Here is a 15,370-nt window from a genome sequence, read left to right as displayed (position 1 = left end):
TGGCATAACTGAGCTCCTTTGCCTGGGGCATATCATTAGTGCAGATGGCATTCGGGTTGATCCTAAAAATATTAGAGCTATTGTAGAGTGGCCTACTCCCACAAACCTTACACAGCTTAAGGGATTCTTTGGTTTATGTGGTTTTTATAGGAGGTTTGTTAAGGGATTCTCACAGATTGCTACACCCTTGATAGATCTTACCTGGAAAGGAGCCTTCGTGTGGACAGGGGCAGCACAGAGGTGTTTTGAGTATTTCAAGCAGGTAATGTCTTCATGTCCAGTTCTAGCTCTACCAGATTTTACGAAGCCTTTTGAGCTTCATTGTGATGCATTAGGTGATGGGACTGGATCAGTATTGATGCAGGAGAAGCATCCCATTGCATTCGAGAGTAGGAAGCTCTGAGGAGTTGAGAAAAGTTATTCTATCTATGACCGGGAGATGTTGGCCATAATGCATGCATTGGCCAAATTTTGATCATATCTGGCAAGTGGACATTTTGTGATCAAGATTGATCACAACAGTATTAAATACTTCATGAGCCAGCGTGATCTTAATGACCGGCAACAAAAATGGGTAACTAAATTGCAGGCTTATGACTTTGACATAGAGTTTTTCAAAGGTAAGAAAAATGTGGTGGCTGATGCCTTATCTCAGAGACCTCACTTATGTGCTCTGGCAGAGATTTCAGGAGATTGGAGAGATCGGATTATAGCAGAGTATGTCAAAGATGCTTGGGCTTCTGGATTGATTTCAAGTACCATACAGGATGGTCGCTATGAGGTGATAGATGGATTGATCAGAGTTCAGGACAAGGTTTATTTGATTCCTTCATCACATTTGAGAGAGGTGATACTGAAGGCATTTCATGATGTACCCACAGCTAGACATCAGGGGGTCTTCAAGACCTACAGGAAGATCCGAGAGTGGTTTTCATGGAAAGGGTTCAAGGATGATGTTCAGAGGTATGTCAGGGAGTGTGTGGTTTGTCAACAGAATAAGGGAGAGCACACATTTCTTGTAGGTTTATTACAGCCCTTTCCCATTCCTAATAGGAAATGGGAAAGTATTTCGATGGACTTCATCACTGGTTTACCACGAGTGCAGGGAAGGGATTGCATCTATGTGGTGGTGGACCGCTTGACGAAGTTTGCTCACTTCTTTGCTATTCCATCCACTTACACAACAGCATAGGTGGCAGATCTTTTCTTTAAAGAGATATTCAAGTTACATGGGCTGCCCAGATTCATTGTCAGTGACCAGGATAGTAAGTTTATGAATGTTTTTTGGCAAGAGTTGTTTAGGTTGTGTGGTACAGATCTTACATCTAGCACTAGTTATCATCCACAAACAAATGGGCAAATAGAGATTGTGAATAAATGGGCGGAAGGATATTTGAGGAACTATGTAACTACACAACAAAAGGCTTGGATCAGATGGTTGCATATGGGAGAGTATTGTTATAACACCACTTATCATATGTCCATCAAGATGACTCCTTTCATGGCACTCTATGGTTATGAAGCACCTAGGTTCATGGATTTAGTTTTGGGGGACAGTAGAGTGCCCAAAGCCAAAAACTTATTGCAGGATAGTCAGGACATCCTGAAAGTGCTCAAAGAGAATATACAACAGGCCCAGAATCAATAGAAATTGTATGTTGATCAGCACCGAATAGAGCGTAGCTTCGAGGTAGGGGATATGGTTTACTTGAGACTACAACCATATAGAAAGTCATCGCTCAAGAAGAGTGGAGCTGAAAAGTTGAAACCTAGATTTTATGGTCCCTACAGGGTGATTCGCAAAGTGGGCAAAGTCACCTATGAGCTTGAGCTTCCAGAGGGCAATCGAGTGCACAATGTGTTTCATGTGTCTAGGCTTAAGAAATCCATTGGTCAGAGTGTAGTGCCTTCTGCAGATTTATCCCCTTTGGATGAGGAGGGGAAGCTTGTGTTAGTACCTGAGGCTATTCTGGATACCAGAGAGAGGAAGCTTAGAAACAGGATAGTGAAGGAGTATTTGGTCAGATGGAAAGGCCTGCCAAAGGAAGATTCTACATGGGAGAGTGAGCAGGCTATTCAGCAGGCTGGACTGAGATTGCTTGAGGATAAGCAATTTCAACGGGGGCGGACTGTAATGTCCCCATTTTAGCAGTTGACCAAGTGTGTGTACATTAGCCTTGTTCTACATGGTCCCGAGGGCTAACAAAGGGTTTAATGGGATCTTGGAGTGTTTTGGCCTAGTCATTTCCAGTTTGGGCCAAAACGAAGTTGATTTACTCAGTTTCAGGCATACTTACTATTTTTAGTAAGTCAGCAGGACACAGTGCAGGTCAATTTTGGTGATTGGATTCGATACTCCTCGGTGAGAGCTTTTTGATGAGCTATCACTCGCATTATTCGGAGTCCGATTAATAATACATTTTAATGCCTGAAGTTTTATTAAAGTAACATCTAATTTAATTGTAAAATATTAAAGTGTTACTTTAATATTTATTTTATGGTGATGTGTACCCAAGGGAGACATAAAGGGTATTTTAATATATGTTTTATATTACACATCTTTTATCCCACATTGCCCATATGAGTTGAGCGGACCCGTGGGAATAGAATAAAAGGAAGCATTTGTGGCTTCATTAGACAGGGTTGAATAAGAGAAGAAATTGGTGTGTGAGTTGCAGCTTTGTTCTTGGCATTTGAGGATGTCTATCCTCTCTTGTAACATTCTAGACATCATTCCCTTGGGGTTTAGCCTTTGGAATTCTTTCTTATTGGCTTCATTATTAGGCAGTTTAGTTGTATTTCCGGCTACAGGCAGATTTGATATTTTGCTCATATCTTCTTCACTACTTGTTCGACGCTTATGCCGCTTGGAGGGAATGGTATTATGAAGGTAGTGGACCGATTGGAGGACAAAGTATTGTAGCAGCAAGTTCGTAAGCATGGGCTGGAGTATTATGACAATATTGCTGAAGTAATTAGTGAGTTGATAAATCTGCCATGTATTTGGTTTTATGAATTCTGAAAATAACATTTTATTAGCAGCCGTTCATTTCCACTTTGCATATTATTGTAGTTTCTTTCTTTTTTATGTTGTATGATACCAATTCCATGCATGAAACACAACAAACAAATAAACGTTTAATTTCCAGAGTTATAAGGGGTTTTAAGAAGTTGAATGCAAACTGTTTGACATAATTCCTTACAACAATTTGGTTTAGTTTTTTGGGACATCCAGGGGTGCCCATTTCATCTCTACCTGGTCAGGTTCTATTTCAGTGAAAGTTATTTGGATCAAAAGTTACCTTTGATAGAGCTTTATAGCTTCTACGTGTTCTTCATGATCATTTTTTCTTCCTATCTTCTAGAACATTCACTAGTTTGGAGGCTTCTTCAACCTTTCACTAGTTTCTTTTAGATGTTTTCCATCTCTTTTTGGAGTAGCTAGGTTTTGCCCATGTAGTTTTTTTTATTTCTCCTCTTTTTAGAGATTTGGTTGTGCTTGGGTACCTCATCAGGCTTTTTTTTTGGGACACAAATCTACTTTCTATAGTAGTTTCTAGGTTTTTAGCTACTCCCTAAGTTTATCTTAAAGGGGTCTGGGTGTTAGAGTAATTAGATATTTCCTAAATAACTCTATTTCACTTAAGCTAAAATTTAGGTATGTAATAATTATTTTATTTTATTAATTATTATTATGCAACCTAGGTTAGATATTTTTAGGGTTTTGATCTCCTTTATAAGGATGATCTCTCTTTGTAATTAAACTGATAGATTCAATTTTGATAATAGCAATTTCTTGTTTTTCTCATGAATAATGTCTCATCTATGGATCCAGCAATTCCAACCTCCATAGACTTTGCTTCTCTCTTTTTGTGACAAGTGTTTTCATGTAGGTGATTCTTGGGACTTATGGGGTTGATCTTTCATTAACTCCAATAGCAACTACAATGCTGAAAGCATAAATGGGTCTTGGAAAAATGGCCTGATGAGATACCCAACACAATCAAATTTTGGAGCCCTAATTTATCAAGATTTTGGGAAAACATGTAATTAATAATTATAACCCTAAAGTAGTAGAAATACTTGTATAAAAGAGCTTAGGGTTAGGGATTTTTTCATAGTTGTGATGCAAAATTGGTTCTTGTGGTGGTATTGAGTTATAAGGGGTTACAAATTGTAATCAGGTTATAATCAGTGGATCATAATAGTATTAGACTTTTTGTTTGGTGGACATAGCCCAGGGGTTGGGTGAACCACATTAAATCTTGGTGCCTTGTATTCTTTTCTATGTGATCTATTATTTTTTATTATTGGTTATATTTTCATGTAATTGTAATTTTTTGTCTGTGGTTTAATCCTAACAAGTGGTATCAGAGTGGGGTTGTTTTTTTAGTTATCCTCTGCAAGAAAGTCTCATAGTTGAGTGGGAGTCTCACAGTTATGTGGGAATAATGGTAGAAAAGGGTAAGCTGAGAGTTGATAAGTTTAATGGGCTAAACTTCCAATTATGAAAGATGCAAATGGAAGACTATCTTTATCAAAAGGATTTATGGAAGCCATTGGAAGATAAAGCCAAGAATCAAGGGTCTATGTCAAATGATGAATGAGATATTTTAGAAATAAAAGCACTTGGAAGGATTTAGTTATGCCTGGCACCATTGGTGGCATTTAATATTACAAAAGTAAAGACAATAGAAGAATTGATGCAACCCCTAGTGAAACTATATGAAAAGCCCTCTGCTTCAAACAAGGTATTTCTCATGAAGCATTTATTTAATATGAAAATGGAAAAAGGTGGATCTATTGTAGATCATTTAAATGAGTTTAATACTATTCCTAGTTAGTTATCTTCTGTGGGTATCAATTTTGAGGAGAAAATTAAGGCTCTCTTGATTTTGTGTTCTTTTCTTGAAAGCTAGAATGGCTTGGTAATGGCTGTGAGTAATGTTTTTCCTAGATCTAGTACCCTAAAATATGATGATGTAATTAGTGTTATTTTGAGTGAGGAAACTGGTAGGAAATCTTCAGGTGGATCTACATTAGGAAGTTCTTTGAATGCACAAAGTAGGGGCAGAATGAATGAAAGAGGAAGTAATTCTAGAAATCATGTGAAATCAAGAGGAAAGTCAAACGGGAGGAGGTTAAGCAATCGAGAGGACCGAATGACTACTAGTACTATAGGAAACCAGGTCATAAAAGGAAAGATTGTTGAAATCAAAAGAAAAATGAAGGAGATAAACTAGATGGAGACAAGGAGGCAAATGTGGTAAGTAACAAATCCAAAGAGGAAGCTTTACTTCTATCTTTAGATAGTGTTGATGAGTCATGGGTTTTAGATTCTAGTGTCTCATTTCATGCTACACCTCATAGAGGTTATTTCATTAATTATGTCCAAGGGGATTTTGGGCATATTTATTTTGGGGATAATGAACCCTGTTAGCTTATTAGAAAGGGAAAAATCAAGATTAAGTTGTAGAATGGGAATCATTGGCTACTACATGAGTTAAGACATTTTTCAAGACAAAGTAAGAATTTAATTTTAGTAGGGCAACTCGGTGATGAGGGTTGTGTAAATACTTTTAATGATAAAAATTGGAAGGTTTCAAAAGGTTCCATTGTAGTAGAAAAAGGTGTCAAAGTATGAACTTTATATCTTTGTACAGGTCATATTGTGCCTTCTACTTTACTTGTTTTAGAGAAAAATGAATGTTTGGGAACAATTGCTACAATTGAGCATGGAGAACAAATAGCTACTGTAAATTCTGATACAACATTGTGGCATAATAGACTTGGGCACATGAGTGAGAGAAGTATGAAAGTACTTCATTCAAAGAAAGTTTTACCAGGTCTGAAATGTGTTAATATGGAATTCTGTGAAAGTTGTGTATATGGAAAATAAAAGAGAGTGAGTTTTGTAAAGACTAGGAAGGAAAAAAAAAGGAGAAATTCGAGCTTGTGCATACAAATGTATGGGGACTGACTCAAGTATCTTTCCTTGGTGGCTCTCATTATTATGTTACATTTATTGATGATGCAACTAGAAAAGTATGGGTTTATTTCCTTAGACAAAAATCTAATGTATTTCAAACTTTTATAAAATGGAAATGCTTGGTTGAAAATGAGATTGGTAAGAAATTAAAATATCTTAGATCTGATAATGGTGATGAGTATTTTAGTTGTGAATTTGAAGATTATTGCTCCACTAATGGTATTCATAGACAAAAAATTATTCCAAGGACTCCACAAGAAAATGGAGTGGCTGAATGCATGAATAAGACTATAATGGAGCGTGCAAGGAGCACAAGGTTGCATGATGGGTTGCCCTTACACATGTGGGTGGAGGCTATCAATACTACTATATATTTGATTAATAGAGGTCCCTCTACTCCTTTGGGCTAGGGGATCCCAAAGGAAGCATGGATTAGTAAGAAGGTGAGTTATTATTTTCTGAAAACCTTTGGCTATGAAGCATTTGCTCACATAGATTCTGAAAATAGAACTAAGCTGGAAGTTAAGTCAAAGAAATGTGTATTTTTTGGATATGGCATTAATGAATTTGGTTATAGGCTTTGGAATTTTGAAAATCATAAAATTTTAAGAAGTAGGGATGTTATATTCAATGAGAAAGTGTTGTACAAAGATTTGTTGTAGCACCATGAGAAGAAAGAAGATGATTATGTAGTGCTGGATGATACTCCAAAAAATGGTGTTTCAACCATTCTTCATGATGTACAACAATTGCAACAAAAAATAGCACACACATCAATGAATGTTAGACGGTCAACAAGAAAAATTAGACCTCCAGAAAGATTCTCTCCCTCTTTGTATTAATTTTACTTACTAATGTTGCTGAACTTGAATGTTATGATGAAGCTATGTAGGTGGATACTAAGATTCAGTGGGAGTCTACAATGAAAGATGAAATGGACTCTTTGCTGAAGAATAAGAAATAAAATTTATGCAAGTTGCTTGCAAGTAAGAGCTTTACAGAATAAGTGGGTTTATAGGTTGAAAGAAGAGGAAGGAGGTAAGAAAAGATTTAAAGCCAGGTTAGTTGTGAAAGGATTTGCATAGAAAAAGGGCATTGATTTTGATAAGATATTTTTTCCTATTGTTAAGATGACTTCTATCCATACTATTTTAAGTCTTTTGGCTATTGAAGATTTGCATTTACAACAGCTTGATGTTAAAACAACCTTTCTTCATGGTGATTTAGATGAAGAGATATATATGGCTCAACGATAGGGATTTGCGGTCAAAAGTAAGTAGATCTTAGTGTAAAAATTGAAGAAAATTTTATATGGCTTGAAGTAAGCACCTCGGCAATGGTATGGGTATGTGCAGGATCATGGTCAACCAAACTCTTCTCTTAAGTGGCAATAAAAAATTAGAAAGTTAGGGTTATGTCAACTTGACGTGCAATTGTCTACTTATTATTAACTTTATATCAAAAATTTGAGAGAAAAGAATCTCTAGAAAATTGAATCTACTTTCTAAACTACTAGGACTTATCTCAAAAAAATAAAAATAGATTGGTTAAAATTTTGAATTTCAATGCAATATTACAAAAAATTTAGAACAAAAATAAGAAGTAGATGTATGTTTGACCACCTTAATCAAAATCAAATGATAATATTTTTTAATAATATTCTAGATATAAGTAGTAGACTCATGCCTAGATGTAACACATATATTTGGGTATTTTTGTTCTAAATAAATAATAAATAATAAATTTTTGACTTTAGTATATTTGGAATAAAAAAACTCTCGTGTTTGACAACCTTAACTAATTCAAAACTCTTAAAAATTCAATTTTTCATTTTTTTCCTTATAGTAGAAGAAACATAGAATGTGATGCATCTTTTGGATTTAAAAAATGTTGTACCATTTGAAAGTTATAGTTGTTTTTCAAGTAGTGTGTCAATCAACACTTTATACGTAACTCTATTAGAAAATAAGTAATAATTACTTACTAAAATCATAATTTGACAAACTTTACATTTATGGAAAGATAAGAAAATTCTTAAGAAACCCTTTTCATTTCATCAAATTTTGGTGAAAAAAAAGTCATCAGCTACATGTTTGAAGTAAAAATCACATAAAAATAGGCCAAAAGCACATTTTAAGGATGTTTTTAAAGTTGACTATATATGTTTTGTATCAAAAGATATAGTAGACCTTATAAAGATATTAATTATTTTCATTTAGTATCAGTGTGGGTGGAAAAAAGTTGGAATAGATTTTGAAATGGTTTGAAATATTTCAAAACTATAGATTTTTTAGATTGCCACTTTTTGGCACACTATGATCCTGCTTATACCCGTATCTGAAATTTGGGAGTTTTATGCATGAGCATGGATACAATATGTGTCATATAGATCATTGTGTTTATTTTAAGATGTTGGTTGATGAAAACTACATTATTTTATGTTTATACATTAATGATATGCTTGTAGCTGTGTCTAACATGGATCACATTAAGGGGTTGAAACACCAATTAGCACATGCATTTGCTATGAAAGATTTGGAGGCAACAAAACAAATTCTTGATATGAAGATTTGTAAAGACAGGGAGAACAAGATATTAATGCTATCTCAAGTTGATTATATTGAGAAGGTGTTGCAATGTCTCTCTATGGAGAATGTTAAAGCTATCAACACACCTTCACCTGGTCATTTGAAGTTGACTAAGGAGATGTGTCCTAAGACATAGCAAGAAGAAGATAAGATGTCCAAGGTAACCTATGCTTTAGCTATAGGAAGCTCGATGTATGTTATGTATGTATCAAGCTAGATATTGCACATGTAGTGGGAGTCATTAGCAGGTATATGAGTCATCCAAGAATTGAGCATTGGAATGTCGTCAAATGGATTCTTAGATATTTGAGAGGAACATCTAATAAGTGTTTACACTTTGGGGGCTCTACTAATGATTTACAAGGCTATGTTGACTCAGCTTTGGCAGGGGATATTGATACTAGCTAGAGTACTACAGGATATGTCTTTACTATTGGTGGGGCAGCCATGAGTTGGGTTTCTAGGTTATCGAAGGTTAATGTTTTATCCACTACAAAGGTAGAGTATGTAGCTACTACAGAGGTAGCCAAGGAGATTATATGGCTTCAATTCTTCTTGGAATAATTGGAACACCCGCAAAAGGATAATTATTTGTTTACATATAGTCAAAGTGTCATTCATCTTGCAAAGAATTCAGCTCTGCATTTAAAGACCAAACACATATAGTTGCGGTACCATTTCATTCGGTCAGTAGTGGAGGATGGATAATGAAAGCTGGACAAGATACATATAGATGACAATCCAGCCGATATATTTACAAAGGTAGTGACTAGGGAGAAGTTGAACTCCTCTTTAGCTTCGCTTGGTCTTCTAGACTAACTATGAATAAAAGAACAACTGAGTCTAGGGTGGTTTGATCTAGTGGGAGCTCCATGTGGTAGCAGTATTGCTACAAGATTAGTCTCCAAGTGGGAGATTGTTGTCTAATGTGGAGCTTGATCAGTCCCCAAGTGGGAGATTGTTAGATTGTGGTGATTGATTAGGAAAATACTATACATACTTCATAAATTCTTTGGGGCTTGGGGCATCGGCTGAAAAAAAATTTGGGGCCCTATTTTATCAATATTTTGGGTTGACGTGTAATTATTAATTATAACTCTAAAGTGGTAAAAATACTTGTATAAAAGAGCTTAGGATTAGGGATTGTTTCATAGTTGTGATGCAAAATTGGTTCTTGCGGCAGTATTGAGCTATAAGGGGTTATAGATTGTAATCAGGTTATAATCACTGGATTGTAATAATATCGGACTTGTTATTTGGTGGATGTAGCCTAGGGATTGGGTGAACCATGTTAAATCTTGGTGCCTTGTGTTCTTTTCCGTGTGATCTATTATTTTCTGTTACTGGTTATATTTGCATGTAATTGTTATTTTCTATCCGTGGTTTAATCCTAACAATTATTACCCATATATACTAATATATTATTGTTTAAACTTTTTCATATATCCCATATGTATCTAGGTATTTTCCCTTTTTCCAAGTGCACTGAAACATAGGCTTACTAAAAAGTCAACACAAGATTTGCATTTTTAGGAAGATGAAAAACAAAAAATATCACATTACCACCTTTTGGCCACATGTGGTTAGGTACAGATTTACCCATGACAAATATATGAATACAAAGAAAATTAGGATTAGGAAACAATACTAGGTCATGCGAGTTGAGGTAGAATAAGGTTGTATCTAACCGCAATTGCAAGTTCATGGATTAATGGGGATGAAATAAGGATGGGAGATTGTGGTGCAAAAGAACTAGGAACATGGACCTTAATTTCAAGAATCTTGTTCCTTCAAAATCTTAAAACCATGGAGGCATGGGAATACTAGGAGAGCACATGGAGCTAATATTGAGGAGGGGACCTGGACCTTAGAAGCCAAATTTACTTGTCCAATAACCACTCAAGGAATTAAAGTTCCCAAATAAAAGAAACATAATAATAGGATAATGGTTAAAGTTTTTATACTAAATAATTAAAAGCATTGTTTAAACTAAAAAATTGAGTTTACTAATTATAAAATAAATAGCTAAATAAAATATAATTTTAATAAATAGAAATATTTTGACATCAAAATATGACGATCAAATTATATAAATATTTATATCAATATCATCACTAATTTATAGTCACTATTTCAGCTTAAAAAAAGACTATTTCACATACATGAGAAAATTAAATTTTACGTACATGATTTGAACTCACCATTATCTTTTTGCATGGATATATTCTTAAACTTACTTGCTCCTCTTATTCAACTTTTCAAAACTTTAATTAAAATTAAAATTATATGAAATAAATAATTTTAAAAATAACTTATCAATGAAAATAAAAATTAATTTATAATTATAACAAAATATTATTAAATAAAAATAAAAATACAAATAACCCCTATATTAATTATATTTCAACATATATCTATACTTCGCTTGTTGGTGCCACCTAATGCAATCATCCCATTTCATAAGGCATTCCAATCTGTATGTTATTTATTTTGATCCACAAGTCTATTTCGATTATTACTATAGATGCACTACAAATGCTTCCATATTTGATAATGTGGGTATGGCCAGTTGCTAACTAACTGATGGATTTATCTTTATTGTAATCATTAAAAATGATTTATTCAAGGAAATTCAGCCGGTTGAATAGATGCTACCTAGCGTTAAATTTGAAACTATATTCATTTGATACTTCAAACATCTGCAAAACCTTTTATTAAATCTGAAAAATGAATTCATGACATTATTTAACAAAATGACTATTCATCAAAAAATGAATTATGAATTTGTAACAAGTATATTAATAGAAAATGACCATTCAATAGGAAAAAAAAGAGTATAGCTTAAAATTATTTATATTATATAATAATTTATTCCAATTCAATCTTATGCTACACAATTATCTCTATTGTACAACAAATAATAATTTAGATATATTGATTAAACTAAAAATATTACTTTTACAATTATAAAATTTAAACATAAAATATCAAATAAACAAATAAATAAAAGAGAACGTTAATAAAAAGGAATATCTGAAACAAAAATATAATCATTAAATTGTAAAACTAATTATATCAAAATCATTATTAATTTATACTAAATATTTTAAATTGAAAAAATATTTTAACTTAAAAAATATCATTTCACATAAATGACTAATTTTTAGCTAAAAAGATATTTTTACATGCATGAGTGCATGACCAAAGTTCACAATTATCTATAGACATGTCTATATTCTAACTCTTTTAACTTGCTGCTCTCACTCAACTCTGCATAACTTTAGTTAAAATCATTTGAAATAAATATTTTTAAAAATAGCTTATCAATAAAAATAATAATAAATTTATAATAACATCAATTTTAATAAAAATAAAAATAAAAATAATTTATTAATCTTTTCAAAAAAATTAAAATTCGAATATTACAATTTCTATTTTTATCATCTGAATTATATTTAGATAGGATTCTATTATTAGAACATGCACAGTATTTTGAAAAAAAAAAACCAAAAAACAATAATCTTAATTTAGATTTAGACCAAGTGTTAAAAAGCACCATGTATCAAATTGGCTGGAGAAAATAAATTGAAGGGGCATTTTGAAGCATTAGTTATCTACTAAGGACCAGATACAGGTTGGGGAACTATTTAGGCCATGTTGCTTATGGAGTTGTAGCAAAGGCTCTGGATTTCAACAAGGGAAATACCGTGGCCATCAAAACATCTTTGTGCGTTGATGTCACTTTTGAGGAGAGCGAGATACTAATTTTTTTATCTTCGAGTCCATATATGGTGCAGATTCTTGGACGTGGTATGGAAGAAATAGTGCACGGTTGTTTTTTGAGTGTAACCACCATCCACAATAATGGTGATGATTCAGGTGTTGCTCATGCAAATGAGATTTCTTATATTGCCATGGAGTTGATGGATATAGACCTCCTGTCATTCATCAAGAAAACTATTCATTGAGGATCATTAGTATATCCATATCATGATGAGCATAACTGGTTATATTTTAGGAACATTAATAGGGCTAGCTTGGTGAAAGGGCTTATGTGGGAGTTGTGTTGTGGAGTGGCCTACTGCCATGACATGGGCATTGCACACAGAGATCTCAAGCCCAATAATTGTCTCCTCTCCATTAACATGGCAGGGGGCATCAGAATTAAGCTTGTCGACTTTGGATTGGCAAGGATGGTGAAGGATAAAAAGAATGGTATGATAGAAAGAAATAGGAAAGAATATGTGTCTTTGTGGTCTAGAGCTTCTAAGTTATTGCTTCAACAAAAAGAATACAATTGCTTTGCAATCGACATCTGGGCACTGGGATGCATTTTTCCAGAGATGGTGATTGGAGAACCCCTGTTTTGTGGCGAGTCTCTAGAGGAGCAACTAAGTATTGTATTTTAGCACGTGGGAGGTTCTGCCTGGGAGATGATGGACAAATACTGGGCTGTTTTATCAGATCTAAACTACAAAGAAATCTATGTGTAGCTATTGAGCAATATTTTGGGATGTGGCGGCTGGAGGTCTAGTTTGTAGAATTAGTTTGAAAGTACAGCTGAAAAGATGGGATGCTCAATAGGCATGGACCTCCTCTTGAAGATGTTGGAGGTGGATCCTAGAAAAAGATTAATGGAAAAATAGTGCCTTCAACATCCTTATTTCTCCTATTTCCATGCTTTTTAATTTCTTGGAGTGCAACACTAATGGGAAGCTAGTTCTGTAGGCTACGAGACTTCTTGCTACTAATTCTTAACAACAATAAATGGTTATGTCAATTTGTAAGATAGGGCTTCTTGACCACAATATGCTTTTCTTTTATGGGTATTCCAATTGTGAGTTTGGGATAAAGAGAATTTCTCTATTTGTAACTGATATTCTATAAAATGCCAATATCAAGCAATCTCTATTTCTATGAACTATCTATCAGTTTATGATTGCAAAGAATGTTCTTTTACACCTATGCATGATTTGAAATGTGCCAAAGGGTGTTGCAAGAAAGTGTAAAAACAACTCCCAAGCATTCTAATTATAAGTACAGTTAGCCATAGATTCCATTGTTTAGTTTCTCCAGCTTTTACAAACACTTACATTTTAACAAGTATATTATACAATAAAACGAAAATAAATTTATGGTTAGCTGAAATCTAAATTTAGTGTTATTAGTGCATATATACAAAAGGTATGCAACATAAAGTTTTTAAAACAAATAATTGGAGTTATGTTCTGAAATATTTTAAACATTCCATAATATTTGTTGGAAAATTAAATGCAATAGCCGTTTCTCCCTAGAGCCAAATGCTCACCTACCACCTCTGACATATAGAATAGATAGAAACAGAAATATGGTGGGTGATATTTTTGAAATAAAAAATGAGGGGGAAAATGGAATGTGAGAAAAGGGAATGTTTCTACATTCATTTTAATTCAGTCAGATTATTTAGAGATTCAGTTCAACAGAGTAGAGAAAAGGAAGAAGAAGAAAGTGGTTAGCAAATCCACTTGTTGCAAAGACAGAAGGAAGTATGTTCAGTGTCTCCAGTTGCATGTGACTCCTCTGTTCATTCTGTGAGTTGGTTGTTGTTTTGTTTTGTCCTGTTGAAGTAGTGATTTCTCTAGGCACCTTTGTATGCAGCCATTAGAGCTACAAGTTTAAAATTTTATTGAAGTTTGAAGTATTATTAGTTTAGGGTTATTTTAGGGTTTTCTGGTTGAAGCCGAATGCTCCCAAATTTTGTAATGGTTTAATCAAGTTGAATAGTAAAGCAAGCAGGCATACTTGAATCCATTACTCTTCCCTTGAATGTTGCATTTGACAATTTTGTTTTTTGAAGCTTAAAGTTTTGGTTCTCTGGTTTTAATGGTGAAAGCATTCATGTTGAAATATTCTTTAAGTTATATTTATTCAGTTTGAAACAAAACACTCAACATCCTCTTTCTCAGTTGGAGCTGAGCTCACTTGGCATCTATTATTGCCAAGCTTTTACTTTGTGTGTCGAGCTAACTCAACACCTACCACATCCTTCTTCAAGTGCCAAGCATCTTGTCAGTTGGCACCTATTTTCTATCACTCGACACCTTCAAGTGTCGAGCAATTTGTGACTTGGCACCTTCATGTGCCAAGTAGTTTTTAAGTGCCGAGAAATTTTTTTAGGTTTAGGGTTGTGAGTGTTGATTTTAATTTATATTTCTCATATGGTATTAGAGCTTTGAGGCCCCAAATCCACAGTGAGTTAGGGCATTTTTTTTCTTGGGATATTTGACATGGTAGGAGATGCAGGAAAGATATGGCAGCAACCACCATCCTTTAATGGAAAAAATTATGATACATGGGCAAAGAAGATGAAGAACATAATGGTTGTAAATCATTTGTGAGAGTTTGTAGTTAATGGATTCAATGATGTGACTGATCCAACTCATTATGCTACCCTCACAAATGCACAGAAGACTCATTTGAAAGAGTCAAGGAGGAAAGATGCAAAGACATTAAGTCTTATTGAAGCAGCAATGACAGAGGCAATTTTTCCAAAGATTGCAGTAGAAAATTATGCAAAGGAAGCATGGGATATCCTTGAGATGAACTTCAAGGGGACTAATAAAGTCCGTATAGTAAAGCTATAGAATATAAGGAGGGAGTTTGAGAACCTTCAGATGAAGGAAAATGAATCAGTTGCAGATTTTAGTTCAAGGACCTCCAATGTGATTAACCAATTGAAGTCAAATGGAGAAGACTATCAAGAGCAGAGGATAGTGGAAAAGATATTGAGGATCTTACCTCATAAATATGACAA

General features: G+C 34.0%; 1 pseudogene; it reads left to right on the top strand.

Moving 5' to 3' along the window:
- Positions 1-13,265, top strand: part of LOC149542387 (cyclin-dependent kinase B1-2-like) — a 94,068-nt pseudogene extending 80,803 nt beyond the window's left edge.
- The last annotated feature ends 2,105 nt before the right edge of the window (positions 13,266-15,370 follow it).

The sequence above is a fragment of the Cupressus sempervirens genome, chromosome 8 (genome assembly GCF_028749045.1).
Source record: "Cupressus sempervirens isolate cs-2001-9-10 chromosome 8, ASM2874904v1, whole genome shotgun sequence".
Classification (NCBI taxonomy): domain Eukaryota; kingdom Viridiplantae; phylum Streptophyta; class Pinopsida; order Cupressales; family Cupressaceae; genus Cupressus; species Cupressus sempervirens.
This window is presented reverse-complemented; position numbering and strand designations above follow the sequence as displayed.